Source organism: Mustela nivalis (genome assembly GCF_964662115.1).
Source record: "Mustela nivalis genome assembly, chromosome: 11".
Taxonomy (NCBI): Eukaryota; Metazoa; Chordata; class Mammalia; order Carnivora; family Mustelidae; genus Mustela; species Mustela nivalis.
In genome coordinates, this window is record NC_139030.1 from 22,792,179 (window position 1) to 22,806,452 (window position 14,274).

The window sequence follows — 14,274 nt, forward strand, 5'->3', positions numbered from 1 at the left end:
GCATATCTTTCAAATATTATGACACCCTACTGGCATCTTGTCTTATCCTAAAAGTCAGAAAAAAAAAAAAAAAAGAAAGAAAGAAAATAACTTTTAAGTACTAAAGAGTAATCCAACAATCCATTAGCTTCCTAGACTTCCCTTAAAGGGCCAGTCTCGTATCAATTTATAGAAACAGTGAATGTACACATGACTTAATATTTGGTACATTTTTTTTCACTAACATTGATCAATCTGACTCTAAGCATTACATACCACTATGAATTCACTTAGTCCATCTCCCAAACATAATGAGTAAATTTAGAGTTTAAAATTTTAATAATTAAATACAGTAATAAATTAAAAATAAAACAACAGGTCAACATTAGTCACTTTTAAGGTTACAAAAGATCCACAAATCTGTTGAGAATAAACCTTTCAGTTTAAGAAAAATGGCAAATTTGTGCTCTTTTTAAACAAGCTTAAGTAAAACTTTGATGGCAAATAATTCATAGAAATCCTAGCAGGAATATGCAGATTGCAGATACATAGTGCTGGATTTATTTGAATTCAATTGAAATACAGAATTGATTTTCCTTCCCAGCAGTTTTCTGAAATGTACATTATGGCTTTGTTTAGTTAAACCAGTTATGACACTTGAGCCTCTGAAATGCTAATATACCTGTACCCAGGCTCCAAGTGTGTTGATTTTGCTTCTTTGGTGGAACAAATTTCAATCCCTTTCAGGCAGAAGACTAAGATGAGCAGATACTTGTGTAATGTGTATGTTAATTAAAGCACACTGTTCCCTAAGGGCTGGGAAGAAAAAAATGTATTACTGTGGATATTTTAGAGAAGACATTCACACATATAAAATTCAAGACCAATAGAGCAGGATAGTATATTGGTACATGCTATAAAGTGACTTATCGTAATAATATATTAAAACATAAGAAAGTCATGCTTTTCAAAATAATTGTGGATGCTTTAATGCAACAGCAATGTGGCTCCCATCAAATATTGCATTCTGCTTATGGTCACTGTAAAAGACTGAAAATGGAGCAAGCCAGCCTCGCTAGAGAATCTCCTTTAAAACAGGGTCAGGAGGCCCTAAGGGGTGAAGAATTTATGCAGGACCTCATGAGGGGGAACTGTGAACTTTTTGCCAGCTATCAACCCTCAGCCTGGACTTAATTTCTTCCTCACTATGACATCTGAATTGTTTGCATTCTTCACTTATAAACCAGTAAATGTCATTTGCCCAATTTCAATCCCTCATTTGCATATTAACCCAAGCAAGTCCAGTTAACCTGGTTTCAATCCCTGTTTTGCCTAGAGGATATAAATGAGAACTGTTCACATGACCATTTACCTTTATACCCCTGCCCCTTTTTTGGTCTTCTCTAGAACAGGGTTCAGGTTTCTACTTGAATAGGTCTCCCAATTGTCTAAAATACTTGAATAGGTCTCTACTTGAATAGATCTCCCAGTTGCCTAAAAAAAAAAAAATGCTTGTTTGCCTAAATTTTTGGTGAATTCTTTAGTAGGTAATGTTTCTTGGCACAGTTGGCAGGATCCAGAGGAATGGATACTGGATCCTGGTTGCCTGTGTAGACAGGTAGATGGTGGCTCCGGGAGATCATGGTTCTCTGTGCATTTCCAATGGGTGAGGCTCAGAGTTCTGGCTGTGAATTGTCCTGGATCTGAGCCTCCTTCCTTTTTTATTCAAGGTTCAGGCCAGACTTTTTTTGAGCAAAGTAACCTGTTCTATCCTCACTCTTTCAAGGAGAGAATGTCCTTCTCCCCTTAAATGGGGGAGGATTTGGGTTACAAGATATTTACCGGTAAGTGTTCAACTTATTTTCAAGTGGCCACATTTTCTTTCAAGTTAAATCCTATCTTATTCTTCGGGAAAGATTTCCTGTATAACAGCCCTAAATGACTAACCTTCTTTGAAAACCACCATTGGATATGTTTAAAGAATATGGTCCTTCATGTTATAAATCCTTGCCCTATTAGACTCACATTACCCAGGATAATTTAAAACTTCATTGGCTAATATCCCCATCTTTTGATATCCCTGAATTAATGTGTGCAAAATTGTAAAGAGAAAGATTATAAAAATCAGAGCAAATGAGTGGGAAGTTTATTTTAATTGGCATCTGGAGGCCTCCAAAAGAAATACTGAAAAGGTTGCTTCCTTTCAAGGAGTCAACTCAAAATGTTTAAAAGCTAATTGATCTTTTGAGAAGTTTCAAATTAGGTATATGAGCTGAAGCCTCACAAATACCTCCTCCTCCCCCTACCCTTGCCCTACCCACCATTCCTTCCCCGAAGCCTCTCAACACTTTCATCCTATTCTCTCTCCCTATGCTGTTTCCACCCCTTCCTATCCACCTTCTCCATATAGCCTTAGCAAAACAAATCATTTAAAAAAAAAAAACATTTTAGCTTCCAGATTGTGAATTTTCTTTAAAGTTTCTAAGGCAGTACTGAAGGGGTTCAGAGCAAGTTTACCCCAATACATGCCACCTTGGCATATGGACTATTTTGAGCTGAAGGCAAGGAAGGCCCTGAAGGCTTAAAGAAATAGCTATCTCCTACCTGTTTTCTCATTTTGTCTTCCTGCCTGAGGCATGCAGGTTGTGGTAATGAGGGATAGTCAGGAGAAAGGTAAGCAGGGAAAAAGGGCCCCACCCTAAAAGGATTTTACACCACCCTGGAAGGAGTGCCCCATGCTTTCCCCATGAACAACTACCTGATAGGTAGGTGAGAGCATGGACTAAAAACGTGATTGGGTGATAGGCACATGGAGGGTTAATCAGATTAAAACGCCCTGCCAACATTCTTATCAAAACCCCTGGACTTAGAAACTCCGGGGGCAACCATCTTGGGTCCCCTCCCTCTTGGGGAGTTTTGTATTATTGCTAAATAAACTCTGCTTTGCTACCTACCACTCTTTTTCTGCTCTCTCTCCATTCTTCAAAGCATTGTGACTAAGAATTTCAGGCGCTAAAAGAAAAGAAATCCAGGAACAGTGGCATCTTTTGGTTATCTTTGGGAGTCACTCTGAATGTTGGGAAGGTAGTATCTTCTGTACTTTCTTCAGGAACCCATCTTATACCAAAGGGATGGGTCTTTAATATGGGCAGAAATATTTACTGTTCCTGGGTGAAAACGAAATAGAATTTTTTAAGTAGCTCTACAGTCAAAAGTCAGCCAGATTGGAAACTGATATTCAAAGCCTGATGGGAATCTTTTTTTTTTTTTTTTTGAAAGACCTCTTTTAAGTTAAAATTTGAACTATGTACCCAGAAGGAAAGAAGCAAATTGATGGTAATGTATTTAGATAAATGGATAAACCTATGATATCATTTAAGTTACAGGCCTGTGCTTTGAGAAACCGGAAGTAACTGTCCCTATCTTACAAGTCATTACAAAACTAGAAATGTAGCTCTAGAAGCAATTCAAAGTTCATATATTTCTTTACCAATCCAGAACTTCCGTTGTTTATCTTAAAAGTCTTGTAAATTATTAGCCTTGGGAAAACAAAGTCCTTTTTCCAGGAACTTACATTTCTTTCTCTATCCCTTAAAGTTATTCATCTTATCATGTCTTTAAAATATAAACACATGGGGCGCCTGGGTGGCTCAGTGGGTTGGGCCTCTACCTTCGGCTCAGGTCATGATCCCAGGGGCCTGGGATCGAGTCCCGCATGGGGCTCTCTGCTCAGCAGGGAGCCTGCTTCTCCTCATCTCTCTCTCTGTCTGTCTCTCTGCCTATTTGTGATCTCTCTCTCTGTAAAATAAATAAATAAAATCTTTAAAAAAAATTTAAAAAAATAAAATAAAATATAAACACAGCCAACAATCACCTGAGACGGAAGGAGGGAAAAAACGGAAAAGAGGTTTTTTAAAAACATACATTGCTAAAAGGTTCTTGGGCCTAAATTCTAGCACAGCATACTGAAGATTAATTCTAGGGACAAATAGAAATCTTAAAAATCTTCTCCACAAATATTAGTAACTGTAAGGTGTTTACATTGGTCTGTGTATATGCATTAAATGTATATATGTGTGTGTACACACGCACACACACACATATTGCAAATGTGAGATTTTTTATACCTCTGGATAGCATTGTTAAATTAATAGTAAAGAGTTTTATTTAGTTGGTTTAAAAGCAAGTGCCTTAAGAATTGGGCATTCTAAAACTTTCAGGAAGATAGAAACTAACCCAAACATTTTTTAGGTTCACATAATCTAGAAAAATATTCATTATAAAAGCTAGTTTTAATTTGAGGTTTTAATTAAAACAGGCATGTGTTTAGAGTCATCAACATCAAATATAATGCACATAAACTTTTATTTTGCCTGAATTTACTAATTAAATGTTTTTTCTTTTGTGATCTGTCAGCAAAAATAATGTAAAGATGATGGTTGGCTGTTTAGTGTCTTAAAATTTTCATGACTAATCCAAACATTGTATAAAGAACAAGTAAATTAATTAGTTATAAATAAAATTTAAAATTTTTAACTTTTAAAAAGTGTCCCAAATATTTTTAGTAACTTACAACCTTTGAGTTATGCTAAGTTAAATTAGACAATGGAGCCTCACTAATTATCTGGATTATTTTCTAAACAGGACAAATTACTACAACAGTAATTACTAAACATAAGTTTGTCTACTTTTAGAAAAAGAAATATTTTGGAAGTATTATCCTACATTAGAAAATTTCAAAAGGCATATGATTCTAGAAATTATGAAATGTGTTCATAAACTTGCAAATCTAAATGCTGGTATAACAGTAAAAAAAAAAAAAAAAAAAGGAAAAACCATAGCCCAAAATGGTGTTGAAGTGGGAGAGCTAAGGTCTTGCCTCATGGAGTTGAGGAATAAATCTCATGTACAAAGGAGAGTGAGTAAAACGATAGAAGTTCATCAAGTGTCTGTTCATGTCTTCTGCCCATTTCTTCATTGAACTTTTTTTTTTTTTTTTTTGAGTGTTGAGTTTGATAAGTTCTTAATAGACCTTGGGTGCCAGCCCTCTATCTGTTAAGTCACTTGCAAATATCTTCTCTCATCCTATAGGTTGCCTTTACTTTTATTGACTGTTTCCTTTGCTGTGCAGAAGCTTTTTATTTTGATGAAGTCCTAATAGTTTATTTTTGCTTTTGTTTCCCATGCCTTTAGAGATGTGACTTGCAAGAAGTTGCTGTGCCCAAGGAAGAGGAGGTTGCTGCCTGTGTTCTCCTCTTGGATTTCGATGGATTTCTGTCTCATATTTAGGTCTTTCTCCTATTTTGAGTTTATCTTTGTGTATGGTTTATGAGAATTATCCAGTTTCATTTTCCTGTATGTTTCTGTCAATTTTCCCAACACCATTTGTTGAAGAAACTGTCTTTTTTCCTTTGGATATTCTTTCCTGGTTTGTCAAAGATTAGTTGACCATAGAGTTGAGGGTCCATTCCTGGGCTCTCTATTCTGTTCCATTGATCTATGTGTCTGTTTTTGTGCCAATACTATGCTATCTTGATGATCACAGCTTTGTACTATAGCTTGAAATCAAGCAACATGATGCCCCCAGCTTTGTTTTCCTTTTTCAACATTCCCTTGGTGATTCAGGGTCTTTTTTGGTTCCATACAAATTTGAGGATTGTTTGTTCCAGCTCTGTAAAACATGTCAGTGGTGTTTTGATAGGGATTTCATTAAAGGAAAGTGACCTAGCCTGAAATAGTCATTTCTTTTCTTCTGCTCATAACTTCCCTGCCCAACCCTCCTTCCTATAAAAACTTCCATTTTGTACAACTCCTCAGAGCTCTACCTCTCTAGTTCCTAGGTGAGGTGCTGCCTGGTTCATGCATCATTTAATAAAGCCAATTAGGTCTCCAAATTTACTTGGTTGCATTTTATTTATTTACTTTTTTAACAGATTTGGTGGGAGTGGTGGGATCCAAAGTGAACTCACAGCAGCATCTGGAGAGAACAAGAACTACAGGCACGGTATCTGGGAACTTTTTGAGATCCCTGTCTTTCTTGCCATTTCAGAGGGCTATATAAAATTCTTCTCAGTCTGAGTTCTGTTCTATTTCACATTTGAGCTACTGATCTAATTGGCTTTCCTCTACAGGGCTGGTCAGCTTGAGCTGGTGGACAATTATACCCAGAGCCCAAGAGAGCCCATATTTTTTCCTAGACCCAAACCTTACCTTTCCAGTCCATAATGCATGGGTGAAAAAAGTAAGTTTTCACGGGAATTGTGGTGGTGTTCATAGGACATCCTTAATGGCAGAGTGCTGTACTTCTAATACATTAAGGCCAATGTATGTCTTATCTTGTGTAAATAAAGACTATTGCTAGTGGGCATTTAGGAACCCAAAAAGCTGCAAAAACTGATGGACACAGGTTAAGTATTTAAAGGATATTACAGTGCTTGCCACTCAAAAAGACTCCTGTAATAAGTTACAGAACAGGTTAGACTGACACTAGATCATCTGCCATCTTCAGGAAGAGTGGGCACTAAGGTACACTGTGTAACTGTGTAACATGCACAATCCCCAAACTTGAGCACATTCCTTTTCCAGACTACTTTGGCTCCAAGAAATCCAAAGTCTTCGCCAATGAGACATTTGAATTCTAGAGTCAAGCACACTACATTTCCTACACACCTGCTTATCTTATCTAAGAATTATAGTTTCAGAAATTGCAGCTATCTAGCAAAAAGAAATTTAAAAAACAACAACAACAAAAAAACCAGCTGACAAACAAACAAACAAACAAACAAAAAACCCCTAAAATTACAGTGGCCATTATGGGGAAGGTTCCAATTAGACAAGATTGTTCATTTAAGAAGTGCACTTAAAATTAAGTGTTCCCAAATTAAACAAAATGGGAAGTCTATTTTAACTGGCATAGTGAAGCTTCTAAAATAGGCTTGAAGATTCCAAAAGAGTCTTATTAAAAGATTCATTACAAAGGCACATTCACACGAGCGAACACACACACACACAGGCATGATACCTAAGACAAAAAACTGTTAAGACTGAGATGACTCCTACTCCTACCCTTCTTTGCCTGAGTGTACTCCATCTACTAATATTTTGTCTCATCTATCTTTCCACTCTGAAGAGGCAATTACATTTTAAAACAAAACCGCCTGAAATTACAAGCGATTCTCCTCAGATATTTCACTCTTTGGTTAAAGACCAAGGGCTACAGAAAAGAAAAAACAAAACAAAACAAAAAACTTTAAACCAGGGAGAATCCTAAGAAGTTGTGCATTTTAAAAAATAGGTTACTTCCTGAGCACAGTGGAGAGGGCAAAATAAAAATTCATGTTATTCTGGGAGTCAAGAAGGCGGAGAAGTAGCAGGCTGAGACTACTTCAGCTAGCAGGAGATAAGTTAGATAGCTTATCTTATCTAAGATTGCAAACACCTGCAAATCCATCGGCAGATCGAAGAGAAGAAGAACAGCAATTCTGGAAACAGAAAAACAACCACTTTCTGAAAGGTAGGACTGGCGGAGAAGTGAATCCAAAGTGACGGGAAGATAGACCCCAGGGGGAGGGGCCAGCTCCCGGCAAGCAGCGGAGCAATGGAGCACAAAGTCAGGACTTTTAAAAGTCTGTTCCGCTGAGGGACATCGCTCCAGAGACTACACCGGGGCGAAGTCCACGCGGGGTCAGCGTCGCCTCAGGTCCCGCAGGGTGACAGAAGGATCAGGGGTGTCTGAGTGTCGCAGAGCTTGCGGGTATTGGAACGGGAAAGCCGGCTACAGAGACAGAGCCGAGAGTGAGCTCACAGCTCGGGATTACTTTGAACTGGTCGCAGGCTTGGTGAGCTCGGAGCGCGGCTTGAGGTCAGGCAGATGGGAGTGATAGGGCGCTGTTCTCTGAGGGTGCACTGAGGAGTGGGGCCCCCAGCTCTCGGCTCCTCCCGGCCGGAGACCAGGAGGCCGCCATTTGTTTCCCGTCCTCCGGAACTCTACAGAAAGCGCTCAGGAAACAAAAGCTCCTGAAAGCAAACCCGAGTGGATTACTCAGCAGGGCCCCTGGTAAGGGTGGTGCAATTCAGCCTGGGGCAAAGACACTTGAGAATCAATACAACAGGCCCCTCTCCCAGAAGATCAACAAGAAATCCAGCCAAGATGAAGTTCACCTACCAAGGAGAACAGTTTCAATACCAAGGAGAGCAGCAGAATTCCAGAGGAGTAGAAAGCAAAGCACGAACTCATGGCTTTCTCCCTGTGATTTTTTTTAGTTTTGCAGTTAATATAATTTGTTTCTTTTTCTTTTTTTTTTCACTTCTTCGGCTAAATTTTTTTTAACTTATACCCTTTTCTTTTTTAACATTTTTTAACTAGTTTATCTAATATATCTATATCTATCTATCTATCTATCTATATATATATATATATATTTGTATTTTTATTTATTCGTTTTCTTTTTTTTAATTCTTATCTTTTTTTTTTCTTTCTTTCTTTTTGAACCTCTTTTTATCCCCTTTCACCCCACTCACAATTTGGGATCTCTTCTGATTTGGTTAAAGCATATTTTCCTGGGGTTGTTGCCACCCTTTTAGTATTTTACTTGCTCCTTCATATACTCTTATCTGAACAAAATGACAAGGCAGAAAAATTCACCACAAAAAAAAGAACAAGAGGCATTACCGAAGGCTAGGGACCTAATCAATACTGACATTGGTAATATGTCAGATCTAGAGTTCAGAATGACAATTCTCAAGGTTCTAGCCGGGCTCGAAAAAGGCATGGAAGATATTAGAGAAACCCTCTCGGGAGATATAAAAGCCCTTTCTGGAGAAATAAAAGAACTAAAATCTAACCACGTTGAAATCAAAAAAGCTATTAATGAGGTGCAATCAAAAATAGAGGCTCTCACTGCTAGGATAAATGAGGCAGAAGAAAGAATTAGTGATATAAAAGACCAAATGACAGAGAATAAAGAAGCTGAGCAAAAGAGGGACAAACAGCTACTGGACCATGAGGGGAGAATTCAAGAGATAAGTGACACCATAAGATGAAACATTAGAATAATTGGGATTCCAGAAGAAGAAGAAAGAGAGAGGGGATCAGAAAGTATACTGGAGAGAATTATTGGGGAGAATTTCCCCAATATGGCAAAGGGAATGAGCAGCAAAATTCAGGAGGTTCAGAAAACCCCCCTCAAAATCAATAAGAATAGGCCCACACCCCGTCACCTAATAGTAAAATTTACAAGTCTTAGTGACAAAGAGAAAATCCTGAAAGGAGCCCGGGATAAGAAGTCTGTAACATCCAATGGTAAAAATATTAGATTGGCAGCTGACTTATCCACAGAGACCTGTCAGGCCAGAAAGAGCTGGCATGATATTTTCAGAGGTCTGAAGAGAAAAACATGCAGCCAAGAATACTATATCCAGCTAGGCTATCACTGAAAATAGAAGGAGAGATTAAAAGCTTCCAGGACAAACAAAAACTGAAAGAATTTGCAAACATCAGACCAGCTCTACAGAAAATATTGATAGGGGTCCTCTAAGCAAAGAGAGAGCCTACAAGTGGTAGATCAGAAAGGAACAGAGACCATATACAGTAACAGTCACCTTACAGGCAATACAATGGCACAAAATTCATATCTCTCGATAGTTACCCTGAATGTTAATGGGCTAAATGCCCCTGTCAAAAGACACAGGGTATCAGAATGGATAAAAAAACAAAACCCATCTATATGTTGCCTCCAAGAAACTCATTTTAAGCCCGAAGACACCTCCAGATTTAAAGTGAGGGGGTGGAAAAGAATTTACCATGCTAATGGACATCAGAAGAAAGCAGGAGTGGCAATCCTTATATCAGATCAATTAGATTTTAAGCCAAAGACTATAATAAGAGATGAGGAAGGACACTATATCATACTCAAAGGGCCTGTCCAACAAGAAGATCTAACAACTTTAAATATCTATGCCCCCAACGTGGGAGCAGCCAACTATATAAATCAATTAACAAAATCAAAGAAACACATCAACAATAATACAATAATAGTAGGGGACTTTAATACTCCCCTCACTGAAATGCACAGATCATCCAAGCAAAAGATCAGCAAGGAAATAAAGGCCTTAAAGGACACACTGGACCAGATGGACATCACAGATATATTCAGAACATTTCATCCCAAAGCAGCAGAATACACATTCTTCTCTAGTGCACATGGAATATTCTCCAGAATAGATCACATCCTCAGTCCTAAATCAGGACTCAACTGGTATCAAAAGATTGGGATCATTCCCTGCATATTTTCAGACCACAATGCTCTGAAGCTAGAACTCAACCACAAGAGGAAGTTTGGAAAGAACCCAAATACATGGAGACTAAACAGTATCCTTCTAATGAATGAATGGGTCAACCAGGAAATTAAAGAAGAATTGAAAAAAATCATGGAAACAAATGATAATGAAAGTACAACGGTTCAAAATCTGTGGGACACAACAAAGGCAGTCCTGAGAGGAAATATATAGTGGTACAAGACTTTCTCAAGAAACAAGAAAGGTCTCAGGTACACAACCTAACCCTACACCTAAAGGAGCTGGAGAAAGAACAAGAAAGAAACCCTAAGCCTAGCAGGAGAAGAGAAATCATAAAGATCAGAGCAGAAATCAATGAAATAGAAACCTAAAAAACAATAGAGCAAATCAACGAAACTAGGAGCTGTTTCTTTGAAAGAATTAATAAAATTGATAAACCCCTGGCCAGACTCATCAACAAGAAAAGAGAAAGGAACCAAATAAATAAAATCATGAATGAAAGAGGAGAGATCACAACTAACACCAAAGAAATACAAACTATTATAAGAACATACTATGAGCAACTCTACGCCAACAAATTTGACAATCTGGAAGAAATGGATGCATTTCTAAAAACATATAAACTACCACAACTGAACCAGGAAGAAGTAGAAAGCCTGAACAGACCCATAACCAGTAAGGATATTGAAACAGTCATTAAAAATCCCCAAACAAACAAAAGCCTAGGGCCAGACGGCTTCCCGGGGGAATTCTACCAAACATTTAAAGAAGAACTAATTCCTATTCTCCTGAAACTGTTCCAAAAAATAGAAATGGAAGGAAAACTTCCAAACTCATTTTATGAGGCCAGTATCACCTTGATCCCAAAACCAGACAAGGATCCCTTCAAAAAAGAGAGCTATAGACCAATATCCTTGATGAACACAGATGCGAAAATTCTCACCAAAATACTAGCCAATAGGATTCAACAGTACATTAAAAGGATTATTCACCACGACCAAGTGGCATTTATTCCAGGGCTGCAAGGTTGGTTCAACATCCGCAAATCAATCAATGTGATACAACACATCAATAAAAGAAAGAACAAGAACCATATGATACTCTCAATAGATGCTGAAAAAGCATTTGACAAAGTACACAACCATATGATACTCTCAATAGATGCTGAAAAAGCATTTGACAAAGTACAGCATCCCTTCCTGATCAAAACTCTTCAAAGTGTAGGGATAGAGGGCACATACCTCAATATAATCAAAGCTATCTATGAAAAACCCACCACAAATATCATTCTCAATGGAGAAAAACTGAAAGCCTTTCCGCTAAGGTCAGGAACACGGCAGGGATGTCCATTATCACCACTGCTATTCAACATAGTACTAGAGGTCCTAGCCTCAGCAATCAGACAACAAAAGGAAATTAAAGGCATCCAAATCGGCAAAGAAGAAGTCAAACTATCACTCTTCGCAGATGGTATGATACTATATGTGGAAAACCCAAAAGACTCCACTCCAAAACTCCTAGAACTTGTCCAGGAATTCAGTAAAGTGTCAGGATATGAAATCAATGCACAGAAATCAGTTGCATTTCTCTACAGCAACAACAAGACAGAAGAAAGAGAAATTAAGGAGTCCATCCCATTTACAATTGCACCCCAAACCATAAGATACCTAGGTATACCTAACCAAAGAGGCACAGAATCTATACTCAGAAAACTATAAAGTACTCATGAAAGAAATTGAGGAAGACAGAAAGAAATGGAAAAATGTTCCATGCTCCTGGATTGGGAGAATAAATATTGTGAAAATGTCTATGCTACCTAAAGCAATCTACACATTTAATGCAATTCCTATCTAAGTACCATCCATCTTTTTCAAAGAAATGGAACAAATAATTCTAAAATTTATATGGAACCAGAAAAGACCTCAAATAGCCAAAAAGATATTGAAAAAGAAAGCCAATGTTGGTGGCATCACAATTCCAGACTTCAAGCTCTATTACAAAGCTGTCATCATCAAGACAGCATGGTACTGGCACAAAAACAGACACATAGATCAATGGAACAGAATAGAGAACCCATAAATAGACCCTCAACTTTATGGTCAACTAATCTTCGACAAAGCAGGAAAGAATGTCCAATGGAAAAAAGACAGCCTCTTCAGTAAATGGTGTTGGGAAAATTGGACAGCCACATGCAGAAAAATGAAATTGGACCATTCCTTACACAACACACAAAAATAGACTCAAAATGGTTGAAGGACCTCAATGTGAGAAAGGAATCCATCAAAATCTTGAGAACACAGGCAGCAACCTCTTCGACCTCAGTCGCAGCAACATCTTCCTAGGAACATCGCCAAAGGCAAGCGAAGGAAGGACAAAAATGAACTATTGGGATTTCATCAAGATCAAAAGCTTTTGCACACTAAAGAAACAGTTAAAATCAAAATACAACTCACAGAATGGGAGAAGTTATTTGCAAACGACATATCAGATAAGGGACTAGTGTCCAAAATCTATAAAGAACTTAGCAAACTCAACACCCAGAGAACAAATAATCCAATCAAGAAATGGGCAGAGGACATGAACAGACATTTCTGCAAAGAAGACATCCAGATGGCCAACAGACACATGAAAAAGTGCTCCATATCACTCGGCATCAGGGAAATACAAATCAAAACCACAATGAGGTATCACCTCACACCAGTCAGAATGGCTAAAATCAACAAGTCAGGAAATGACAGATGCTGGCGAGGATGCGGAGAAAGGGGAACCCTCCTACACTGTTGGTGGGAATGCAAGCTGGTGCAGCCACTCTGGAAAACAGCATGGAGGTTCCTCAAAATGTTGAAAATAAAACTGCCCTATGACCCAGCAATTGCACTATTGGGTATTTACCCTAAAGATACAAACGTAGTGATCCAAAGGGGCACGTGCACCTGAATGTTTATAGCAGCAATGTCCACAATAGCCAAACTATGGAAAGAACCTAGATGTCCATCAACAGATGAATGGATCAAGAAGATGTGGTATATATACACAATGGAATACTATGCAGCCATCAAAAGAAATGAAATCTTGCCATTTGCGACAACATGGATGGAACTAGAGCGTATCATGCTTAGCGAAATAAGTCAAGCAGAGAAAGACAACTATCATATGATCTCCCTGATATGAGGAAGTGGTGATGCAACATGGGGGCTTAAGTGGGTAGGAGAAGAATCAATGAAACAAGATGGGATTGGGAGGGAGACAAAGCAAAAGTGACTCTTAATCTCACAAAACAAACTGAGGGTTGCTGGGGAGAGGGGATTAGGGAGAATGGGGGTGGGGTTATGGACATTGGGGAGGTATGTGCTTTGGTGAGTGCTGTGAAGTGTGTAAACCTGGTGATTCACAGACCTGTACCCCTGGGGATAAAAATATATGTTTATAAAACATAAAAAATTAAAAAATAATTCATATTATCCTAGGGCACCTAGGTGCCTCAGTGCATTATGTGACCGCCTTAGGCTTGGGTAATGATCTTGGGGTCCTGGGATCAAACTCCCTGCTCAAACAGTCTGCTCCTCAGTCTCCCTTTACTCCCCTCCCCCACTCATGCTGTCTCTCTGTCTCAAATAAATCAAATCATAAAAAAAAAAAATCATGCTGGTGAGGGAACAGAAGGCTAGCTGGTGGCAAAGCACAAGCTGATGCCCTGCAACCTTCACTCCGACCCCCAAACCCCACTCCTGGGTGGGATATGAAGGACGCTTCTCCAGGAAATTTCCAACCATCTTAAAGTGAATGCCTTGCTAGAGGGAAAAACAAAAAACCTTCTTTTCAGAAAAAAGAAACAAAAAACCAAAAAAACCACACAGCATTTCTTTTCTCCTGAGGAAACCTAAATTTCTTATCAGAATATCTGGCTGGCCCTGTAATTTAAATTAAAATAAAATTTTGGAGAAAGAACAACAACAAAAAAGCAATGCAAGCCTCCAGGACCTTGTAGGTACTCCTTAG